We start from the raw sequence: 12114 nt of genomic DNA, 5'->3' as shown, positions 1-12114 counted from the left end.
GCATTGTGTCGGATAACCGAGGACTGCCTGTATAGTTTTTTTTGATAAGTAGGCCAAATCACCTTAGTGCTTGCCAGAGGCAATAGATAAAGAGCACAGTAAATAAAGACCCCTGTTTACGCACAGGCTAATGGCATATTTGCTTGCCATGTCTGGCATGGGCATCACTTCCGGGAAGGAGACGATTGTTGTTACAGGTACTACAGTATAGTCATTCAAAATAAGTGAGCACATTAATGAATCACGGAGGAGTGGGATGCACTCCAAAAACAATGCAGGCCTAAAGAAGTGATCCAAATAATAAAACACAGGACAATAAAGAAGTGTATTAAATCATATTAGAATAACTTACATTGACATTTCCTGAGGAAGATGACTCTGGGGGCCCAAACATTAAAACTATTGTAATTAATACACTTCCAAGTTCGCATGGCCACAGTGCATGTACAATTTTGGCTTTACTTTCAAAATGCATCCCCATACTGTAAGCCTCACATGTCCCCCACGCTACATTCTCCAGGGTTGGGGATGTGAACAGAGGGGAGTAATTGCGGGGGTGAGGGTGGTCTCAGAGCATGGCCTGCTATGTGCATGCAAGGTAGCTGGAAACACAGACCAGGTGACCTACAGATGTAGCAGATGTTTATCGCAGTCGTTAACACGCGCGTTAAAGATAAAAAGCTGCAAAAAAAAATGCAAGCGCGTTAGTATCATTTTTAAATGCGATAAACAGCGTGTTAAATGGCGTGCTAACGATAACAGGCACAATAACGATGTTACATCTGTCGCCCAAGTCGCACAGTAGGGACAATACAGCAAGGCTGTGCATATATGAAACCTACGAAGGCTGGTGCCGTCTACAGCTGAGCGACTGCATGGAGCCGTCGACAACCTAAGGCCTTGCCCCCGCTGCCTACTACAGTGTCCGCTGTGGCGGACGCTGCGCGCACGAGAGCCCTCCCCGCAATGGTGCCGGGCCCGCTGCGAGGGGGGGCCGCGGCGCTCGCGCGAGAGCTACTCCTGCTCTCAATAGAATTGAGAGAAGGACTCGCGTCGAGCGATTAGGCACGCCCCCCGGCGGTTCAGCCAATGAGGGCGAACCTGCCGGGTGACGTCATGGCCGCTCCCCGTCACTCCTCCGCCACGCCCCCCCCGGTCTCTCCTCCTGCAGTGAGCTGAAGACTCGGGAATCGGCAGAACGCGCCGCCAAAAGCGCGGGCGCGCGTTACAGCGGAGACCGGAGCCTTAGCCTAAGGCTGCGCTTATAGTGCCTTGCGACGGCAACGCAACGTCACTTGAAAACAAATAAATTGACTTAGTCGCCAGCGCTTATAGTAAGTTTGACGGCGACGGATTGGCTAAAAAATTCGGTAGCCGGGTCTATTTGATTTTTTAGAGACAGTCGCCACATGTGACTGTCTCTAAACCAGAGACCACGGCCCGTCCCCTTTGGTGACATCATTGGCGACAGTCACGGAAAATCCAATTACAACTGTCGCTGGTGGCGACAAGTGACATCGCCATCGCCATCACTATAAGCGCGGCCTTAGTTAGAAGTTTGTTAGGCTACCATTACAGCTGTCAGTTTAAAGCTGCGCTTATAGTGCCGGAGACAGCACGTTGCGGCAAAACAAATGTATTGCCGCCGTCGTGTGCGCTTATAGTCGAAGCGACGCAATGGCATGGTCGCGATCGCTGGAAGCCAAGTCAATTTGATTTTTCCAGCGACCGCAGCGTGACGTCACAGTCGCCCCGCTGGTGACGGCACTATAAGCGCAGCTAAGATTCACAGGAGTATACTGCCAGAAGGGCCTGCAATATATTGCAAAGTTACCATCTTTAAGAACAATGGTCAGCACTTCATATTGAGTCAATCTCAAAGTACGAGATTGACCATTTTGGGTTCAGATATTAATTTCAATAACTCTTTTGAGTTAAGATAATTTAAAGAACTTGCGATGGGATCAAATAATAATTGGTGAATTTTGAGGACATTTTGCCTCTCTCTTTTCCTCAATGGGGATTTGCAGCTGAAAACGGCCGAATCAGACGATATTTAATTACCGCCACAGATGTAAATATGCAAAAATGTAAAATGTGTATACAGTATGTACCGAAATCTTTAAATATCTATTTGCCAACTCTTTGCATGATCCCCACTATACAGTAGGTATAAATCAAGTAAAAAATTGTCAAATGTATGTACTGTATGACTTTATTTATAATCAAAGAGTGGGTGGGGGGGGGGCAGTCATTATTCCTGTTTGTTTAGTTTGTTCTTCTTTAAATTATGAATACACTAGATTTCACACAATATCAAAGCTAATAAAAAATAGTACTATTGTGTAAGCAAAGAAATACAGTTTAGTCATGGTGCAAAAGAAAAAGCAAATAGATGGGCACCAATAAATATTCTGTCAGAGTAAAATCAAAACCCAATCCTTTCAGTTTCAAAAATAAACTATTAGAAAGGGCTCATGTACAGTAAAAACCACTTCAAAGGCATCTTATAATACATCAAAAGTCTTTGAACACCAGCTCTCTTTTCTTAATTTACTGCAAAACCATAGACTATACAGTAGGTTTCCACCCTCTGTTGGTTAATGAACCCTATAATTATATTGTGAAATTCTGAGAAACCCCAACCCTCTAATATTATGTCCGAGATCAGATGCATTGTAAGGAACCCCAACCCTCTCTAATAGCGTGTCCGAGATCAGATGCATTGTAAGGAACCCCAACCCTCTCTAATAGCGTGTCCGAGATTAGATGCATTGTGAGGAACCCCAACCCTCTGTAATAGCGCGTCTGAGATTAGATGCATTATAAATTCTTCTGTATCTGGTACAATTTTCAAATGAAAATTGCAGGGAACCCATTAGGGATGCCTGGGGAATCCAAGGATTCGTAGGAATCCCTGTTGAAAAACACACTGTACTAGCAGATCCAAAAAGGTACATAAAGGCAGTACAAGCATGAAAATAAACAGCCGATAAGCCCTTTCGTATAATGTATTGTGTGTATATGCCCCTGGCATTATTTAAAAAATTAACTAAAGGTCCCACATCTGGTAAACATAATATGGTGCATTAAGCTGGTATTACTGTCTTGTTTTCCCAGCATATAACAGGACATATCTGCACCCCAATCCTATTCTGCATGTTTTTTATGAGTGGTTATCCGGGGCAAGTGAAAGTAGTTAGCAAATTAATACAAGACCCCCATTTTATAAAAATGGGGCACACACAATGATGCAGAGATTCATCATTTTCCTCACTTTAATCTGTGCAAAATAATTCTGTCAACTCTGAGATAGTCAAGTATCTTAGACCCACGTGCTAACACATTTATAACAGTGCCTCATACACCAACAAGGGGAAACCAAAAATGTTTAAATGTGGAAAGCTGATACATACAGTAGTTGCCTATATTTTTAAAGCATAGATCATTAAAAAAAAAAAATCATATTTTCATTCAAAAGTCAAGGTGTATATAAAACGGATTTTCAATATCAACTCAAACACGTGAGAATATTGACTACTTTTAGATATTAACTAATTTAACAGGCTCAAGTATGTTTGCGCTTACAAGAGATGCAAAATACAGTGACATCAGGATGCATGTCCAAGTCTTCCTAGGAAAAATATTGGTAATTGGACACACACACACAAACACAATGTAAGAATTTACTACACATACAGATGGATTCAAAATAGTGTATACATAGGGAGTCTGGATTGGGCTCTCTTCTCATGGCATTGACAGGTCCATCTTTCTTAATGGTCCGAAAACAGGTGAAAATCACCTAGAAATGCTGCACAATGATGCGATTGGGAAATAGGCAACATCTTAGGCAAAGATTATAGTGCATGCTTTTGTGCGCGCGACCGCATGACATCAGGTGCGCATGCAGGAGGAATCGGGAGGCGACAGGGAGGCGTGGCGTCACGTGAGCTGTTCGCCCTCATTGGATGAACTGCTTCTCGTGACGCGGACACTGCTTGGAAAGACAAAATATTTTGTCGTTGCAAAAACGCGGTTGCGCCTCCACACGGACTATGGGCAACTACCTTGGAAGCAAAGAATTTGATTCGGCGGCGACAGCACGCGTGCCCCGTCGCTATAATCTTAGCCTTCGTTGACAAGTGCATCAGTGTTTGTTTTATTTCTCAGATTGTTGCGGCATGTGTGTGCCTGCAAATGGTGGACATTAAGATGACAGATTAGATCACGGTTGTATGCCGTTTTCAAATGTTTATTTATTGTTCTTTAAGTGCTTGTTCCGTGCAATAAGTATTAAAGATGCATAGTTTCAAAACGTGTGTGTATTATTTTCAATCGCTGTAAAAAAAAGATTAAAAAAAAAAGACCAAAAAAGCCTACGAGGACTGAATTTTAGAAGCTGTATGTGATTTTTCTACAGGTGCTCTTTGTAATTACAACAGGCTGAGGCTCTGAAATCTTTAAAGTTTAGACTGGGCAGCTCAACTAATCAATTTTTCCTGAATTAAAATGCCTTAGGAGCATTCCAGAGAGAGAACCAAGAAACTACAGGAGTTGCTGTTAATGTGTAAATAGCTTTCTAGTTCTGTTTGTATAGATTGTTTAATATTGATGTCCCTATGATTTTAAATCTCAAAAGCGCACAAGAAGATCTTTTGCTACAGTACTCCGAGAACAAAATAATAATGTTCGTAGTTTAACTGATCAACAATAAGAGCAAGAAACATTTGCAAAACTAAAATATATTTGCAATTCTCAAAGAGCAGACTCAATGTACTGGACACTAGTATATATCCTAAACTCTCCAGCAGCTTATGTACTGCAATTATTGTACAGCATGTTTGTAAGAACAGCTGCCAACACAACAGTGCATACAAAATATGGTGCTTCTTGCCCTTCCTTGATGAATCCGGTTTCAAAGAGGCAATCTCTCCGAGGACCCCGGTGAACTGGTTCCAGCAGGGGCAAGATGGGGAGCTGCTCAGATTATCCTAGCTGCTGGGAGGGGACAAGAAGTAGTTCTGCATTTACATAGCAGGCAGGGCTGCTGCACTCACATTCCAGCCATGTGGGGGCGCTTCTGAGACTCCATTCTCTCTACTCCAGGTCAGAGTGAGTGAGTGAGTGAGTGTGGGGGGAGAAAAGTACATTTGTTAACAAATAAATTAAAAAAAACACTGTTAGAGCACCTATAGTGAATGGGACTCAGTTTTATGCCTGAACGAGCCGTGATGTTTCACGGTCCTTGACAAATAACTTTCTTTATTTCAGAGAAATACCTCAAGACTCTGCTTCTTTCAGTGTTAACTGTACTGCCAACTTTTCATGTTGGATTGGTTTCTTCATGAAGTTTCTCATTTACTTCACTGACTTGATAAAACAGATATAAAAACAGAAATTTGAAAGATGTTTCATATCTTTTTACAGTCTCTATAACACTCAGGACCTTTTCGTAGTCATCCTTCCATTTATACACATCTGTGCTGAGACTTTGAATCTCATGGACGAGACTTTTAGCTCTGTGTTGAGAGCGAAGAGACTTCCAGATCAGTACCAAGACTGCAAATCTCTGAGAGACTCCAAGGTCTGCACTGAGACTGTGAGACTTCTTATGAGAGAGTACAAGCTCTATACTGAGATGGAGTGACTTCTTCCGGGATACTTTAAGCTCTGCCTGAGCCTCCTCATGTTTCTGGTTCGAGTCAGCCATAACTTTTTTAGAACGGCTCGGTTTATCGGCCAAGGAAGGTAATAATAGCGTTCGCCGTCTACAGCTCAGTCCTCCGGTCTTGAAAGTCACTACAGAAGTGACGCTCCATGTTCATCATAGTCCAAGTCAAAGGCAAGTGTGAGCAGACCCCTCTGTAGATCGGCGTTACTGTAGCTTCTATCTCCTTTTCCAATAATTCACAGAGATCACAGTCATGTCTGGCAGTTTGCAGTGCACCTTCAGGGCTGGTCGAGGGATCGTCACTTATTTGTTCCGGCTCTGCTTCCCTTGTGCCGCTTGTTGAGGGCTTCTGACTGCCAGAAGCCGATAGACACTTCTTCGGGGGGGACACCTTCTGTCTTGGGCCCTGTGGAGATTTGACGAATCAGCCACTCTAAGCTGCAGGCCATCTCGGCCCCCTTCTTATGACGCAGGTTCATCTGTGCATGTGTCTGCAACGTCGAAGGTAAGCAGAGATCCTCTTTTCTTTGTTACTGTAGGCCCTAATGCATCCACAGTGCTTACTTATTACTTATTGCATGAAAGTTCTGCAGTTTCACTTCACCTACTATGCTTGGTTTGCTGTTGCAGTAGCTGGTGGAAATATTCAGCGTTCAGCTGGCCCTGCTCTTGACACCACCATTCAAATTCACAGCCGTAGGGACAGGACTCGTCCGGATGAGGCTCACGACAACAAAAACAATGAATTACTTCCTGGTAAAATATTTTATAAATAAATAAAAACAGACATTTTGCTGTTCCGTCTCGTTTCTGGGATCAAATAAGAGACTTCCTCATCATAAGGCCTGAAGGGGCACTCTTTCGTGTGGCTAGGTTAATTACAGAACAAACACATTTTGCCCTCCATTCTCGCAGGTGTATTCTTCACACTGACCTCGGAGGCGCCATTGCATCAATACGCTCTGTACATGCTAGAACCATAGCTGGTAGTCATACAGTTGGGGCAGACTTCACTTGCAGAGTTCGAAGCTCTCACATGCGTCTCTGTAGACTTTATTTTTGCTGGGCCGCCATTTTAAAGACCCATGTGTTTTTTTTCCGCATACGTAATGGAGTAGACTTTCTTCACAGAATCAGTATCTTGTGTGGGTCTATAGCAGCCCAAGCATCCTGGATCTCTAGCTCTTTATTTCTGGTCACCTCTGCACGTGCGTTTTCCTCCTGTTGCAGGCGCTGTTGCAAACTGAAGCGCAAAAAAAAAAAAAAGGAGTTCCCTGACTGCCTCAGGGACCCATTTTAAATCCAAGGGCCACCTCTCATGCTGACTTCTGACACCATATGTACGAGATGTGTGCAGAGGTTATCAGAACAGGAGACGTTTTAAAGAGAAAATCAAATAGGCTTTTATTAGCCGTAACTTTCATAAACAGCTTGGGATCAGCAAAACAGGGGTAAAGGAAAACAATAATAGGCCTATCTCCTATAGTGAGTGTTGCCTTCACTAACATATATACATTGTATACATATATACACTGGATACACACACACAGACTAATTACAGCAACAGTGTTGAGGTCAGTTACCTTCGGGCCTGGCTTCCTCCTCTCTGGCTAGGAGGGGGAGGGGGGGGAAAGAGATTTAAAGGCCAAGTGCAGGCCTCTCTCCACAGAAGTCCAGGGTGCAGTGCCTCCCTGGATCAGAGAGAACCCAGCACAGAGAGCTTTAGGCTTTTTAAAGGACTAACGAGCCAGCTGAGCAGGTTAATTAGGACAGCATGCTCTGAATTAACCTGCTGAGTGCTGGGCCCAAGCTCTTCACACAGGTTTCCCTGCAAAGCTATTCAGACAGGGAAGGAACCCTGTTACAATCAATCATTGCGCACTTTGTTTGTTAGTTGCCATACTTTCGCTGGGTTGCCTTTGTATCCTATCTGTGGCATGGCTGCTGCAAGAGTTCTAATTCAATAAGAAATTAGGCTCCATATCCGTTTTTTAATCGTTCGAACTGGAAGTGTAAAACGATTAGTTGGTGTGTTTTTTTTCCTGTGTTTTTCGGTTAAATCTAAAACCGCAATCCCTACTTCTGCGGATTTGATTAATACTAAAATATCACAACAGGGTCAGTGAAACATGTATTTATGATGAAGAAAAGTGAAATGTTTCAAAGGTTGCCACCTCAAAATAGTAAATGTAGATTTTATATTATTCAGCACTTTTACATAAAGATGCATTCAACTTTCTACTGTAATAAAAACATTGAAATACGCCTTCATAGGACTACAGTCAGTAAACTAATAACATTCAGGGTAAATAGAAATATGTGACTATATGCTAACCTAAGTCAGTAGAGTAATATTATATTTGGCAGCCAAAATGTAAGTGGCATAGCTGGAAGTTTAATAAGATTTCCTAAAACAACTATACAAAAATATTTCTCCCCATTCCTTCTAGTACTGTTTAATTATATTTATTGGCAGTTGTTTGCCCAACTCATGACTTGTGCAACATGTCCTAAGCTACACCAGCACCAAATGCTTCAACATGACCAGAATGCAAGCACAACATTCCGGCTCCTCTGTGGCAGGATCTGCATGTCCGTGTACAAAAGGTGAACATCGGAGCAATGCTGCAAGCCTGCAGGGGTGCGCAAACTTTTTTTCCTTGCGCCCCGCTGCCTGCTCTCTCCCTCCCCCCCCTTACCTTTTCTCCGATCTCACAGTATCATTTGACGTCACAACGTTAAATGATGCTGCGCCGTCATGGCAACGTGTCGCCAGAAACCGCCGGAAAGCAGGTAAGAGGCATACACAGGCCTCACGCGCTCCCCCAGCATTTAATTTAAATGTTGTGGGGAACAGCGCAGGACCTCTGTAAATCCGCCCCCCCCCCCCAGAAAAATCTCGCACCCCTGCTCCAAGGTATCTTGATGTCTGAGGCCATGCTGTGGCGCCAACAAAGAATTGGGCAGGACTGACACCATCACACAATGGCGTTTAGATTCTTCATTGTAATACATTCTACGATTGCGAGTTACCCTTATTACAGCAATGCACGGCTTCTTCCGATGGGACGTGTGGTTCATGATATAAACATCTCTCTACACACTTTGTTAAGGCAGAAATTGGATTCCTATCACAGATACGCCTCAGGTGCAGCTGCTCTGGTATTTCTCAGACTAGCACACGGTCAGTATCCAACTGCACGTTGTATAAAATGACTAACTTTCAGTATTAGTGCAACTGCTTTAATGTTAAGTAAATAAGAAAATATTAGATGTACTTTAACATGTTCATGCAAAACATAAACAGGCAAAGAAACGATTCATTTTTGTTAAGTGCCAAGGAAGTGTTATTCCATAAAGTGTATGCAAAGATTTGGGTGTTCTCTCCCATAAACAGCATTACTGCCTCGAACACGCGAACTGTCGCACTTACTTGCTACAGTAGTGTATTGCCATTAATATAGGCATAGAGGCCCATGTTTACGAAGCAATGCAATTACATAAGACACCTTCTGGCACCAGAAGGTCAGAGTGCGTGTGTCAGACAGTGACACCCCACCTCCCACCCCTTAATAAAACCTTTTACACCTCACGGCACACTAACTTGAATGGGCTGCAGGAATAACACTGTTTAGGGCCATTATGTAACCAATAACATTAAAAAATAATTGATTGTACACAATGAAACCATGCACCTGCTCATGATTACAAAGTTTAAAGAAAGGTTATTGTTACACCACAAACATGGCTCTAAAAACAGTGATTCGATGCTACAAAACGTGCAGATATGGTTAGTGTAGGCTGACATCAGTTGTCAGTATTTTTGCACAGTAGCACCTTCTGGGTGGGTATTGAGGAGCGACCTACCAAGAGCTTATTGCAGTTGTCCAGTGTGAAGGAATGAATAACTACCAGAACATGGCAAATGGGAAATCACAGAGCACGTTAAAGTAGCAGTGAGCAGCCAAGGATAACACACAAGCTGCATTCAAGGGGGTTTATTTACAAAGCAGTTGCAGATGTGATGAAGCACAATGATGTTACTTGATGTGGTGCATCTCTCTCTGTTTTACTCATAGCTGAAAAGCAGCCACTACAATGCCACTCTCTCAATAGGCATAATAATCTCTTCGCCACCAGAAAATGGGATGTATAAGGAAGACATGACTAGACATCCAATGTGATTAAGGCTAGGTCCCCGCTGCAGCCAGCAGCGCACGTGTCCGCACCTCTCACCAGACCTTTACCTCCTCCCTAGCAGTCTCCGGTGATTCCTCGCTTCCTGGCTCACTGCATACTGTGACGCGTCAGCCAGCAGGGGATACAACAGGATTTTGTGCGGCATCACATGGTGCACCAGGGAGCCAATCAGAGACTGGATCCGATGCAGTCCCACTTGCCATATAGTGTCAGAGTGCGTTATTACTACCTTTGAGTAGAACAGCCTGGCATACGCAGGACAGAAAAGGAACATACAATATATGGGTTCTGATTTTCTTTTTGGCCAGGAAATTCCTTATTAGGAGGGGGAGGTAAGAGAAATAAGCTGTTTTGCCTTGGACTTAATAGCCTGTACAAGCAGGAAAATTAGAGTCTTTGTACAGCTGGCAAAGTTGTAGGGACTTGGACTAAAGTCCATATAAGTTTTGAAGAAGCCTGCAGGTAGGAGTTAAAAGGTCCTGCATTAACCTTGCTGCGCTCTGTGTTTAAGTGGGAGGTATACAACACAATAACGTATAGGACACATATGCACGTACGGTGTGTGTACATTGGCCCCGCCCCCCGTCATGGCTGCACCCACCTGACCCGTTTTGGCCACGCACACGCACCTAAAAAAAAAAGCTGTCTACAGACCGCGGTGAAGCGCTGGGCACGCGCCGCCAGGCATAACAGGGCTATCATTAATAAGTCCCTTCCCTCAGTTCTATTACTGCAAAGGAGAGGGGAGTGAGAAAGGCAGAGTACTCCAAGACTGCCCTTCCCTGCTCTCTATTCCCACTTCTGACAGTGTGGAGGGAGTAGGAGTGAGTGTGAATGTGAGTGAGTGCGTGCGCGAGTGAGTGACACTGCCACTCAATTAAACTCTGACTCCCAAGTTTTTTTTTTATATATTTTTTTTTTTTCAACCCCCGAAAATGCTCCAACTCTTAAGGGCATATTTCCAGCGTCTTACGTGTAACCCGTTTGCTCTTCACGGTGAGACTTGTAATTCAGAAGAAGACTGTGTGCAGACTGAAACTGGCACGCACCTTCCAAACCACCGACATCTTTATTCGGTCCTCCTTTTAAATGTCAAACTCTTTGGAGCAGGAACTTATTACCTATTTTACCAGCATGTGCTAATGTGGCAATATTTTGTAAGTTACTTTGATCATTTCTCTCTCACACTGTAGGCCGTCTCAGGAGAAGTGCGAGTAAGTTTCTTGATGTCACAGGGTCATTCATCTACACCAGGAGAGGCCAGCTCCAATCTTCAAGAACCAGCAACAGATCAGGTTTTAAAGGATATCCCTGCTTTAGCACAGGTGGATCAATCAGTGGCACAGTCATCGACTGAGCCACCTGTGCTGAAGCAGGGATATCCTTAAAACCTGACCTGTTGGCCCTTGAGAACTGGAGCAGGCCACTCCTGATCTACCAACCGTATCTTTGGTATTACAAAAAACGCTCATAAAATGATCCATTATCAGTTGAGACGCTAGATATGTTTAACATTACAGTAGCAATTAACATCTAGTACTTTATGTACGTTTCCAAGCATACTGCAGCCATCAAAACCATGATTACAGCAACAGGAATTCACCACAAGAAGCTACATGTAACCCAAAGGAAGCAGGAAGACCAAAAAAATAGAAAATCCATATCTTATCTAACAAGTTATCCTCAGTGAAGAGACGGGTTATTAAGCTTTTAAAAAGATGCATTTCAGATGTAAAAATATTCTAGCACCATTGCTTTAGCTGCAAGAATATGTACGTGTGAAAGATAGCAGTGATTTACCCAAGACATGGACACATACATACATACATACATACATTCCTCATGCAAGGTTCATCAAATAAAGCCCATAACAAACATCTTCTACAGGGAAGTAGAAAGCAAAGAACAGATCAATGGCTACTGCAGGGGTGCTCAACTCCAGTCCTCAAGGCTTCCCCCCCCCCCCGCCCCAACAGGTCAGGTTTTCAGGATATCCCTGCTTCAGCACAGGTGGCTCAATCAGAGGCTCAGTCTTTGACTGAGCCTCCGATTGAGCCACCTGTGCTGAAGCAGGGACTGATTGAGCCACCTGTGCTGAAGCTAGGTTATCCTGAAGACCTGACCTATTGGGGGGTGGGGGGCTTGAGATCTGGAGTGGAGCACCCCTAAGCTACTTAATACATTGGGAACAAGATTCAGATGGGATGTTGGAAAGGAAAAAAAAAAAAATATATGTGACA

General features: G+C 43.6%; 1 protein-coding gene across 2 annotated transcripts in view; it reads right to left on the bottom strand.

Annotated features, from left to right (window-relative positions):
• The window catches only part of SLC10A7 (solute carrier family 10 member 7), a 267589-nt gene that overhangs the window by 248154 nt on the left and 7321 nt on the right, over positions 1 to 12114 (bottom strand). The window lies entirely within an intron of this gene.

This window comes from Ascaphus truei, chromosome 1 (assembly GCF_040206685.1).
Source record: "Ascaphus truei isolate aAscTru1 chromosome 1, aAscTru1.hap1, whole genome shotgun sequence".
NCBI classification, from domain to species: domain Eukaryota; kingdom Metazoa; phylum Chordata; class Amphibia; order Anura; family Ascaphidae; genus Ascaphus; species Ascaphus truei.
Note: the sequence above shows the minus strand (reverse complement) of the source record. Positions and strands in the feature narration are given on the sequence as shown.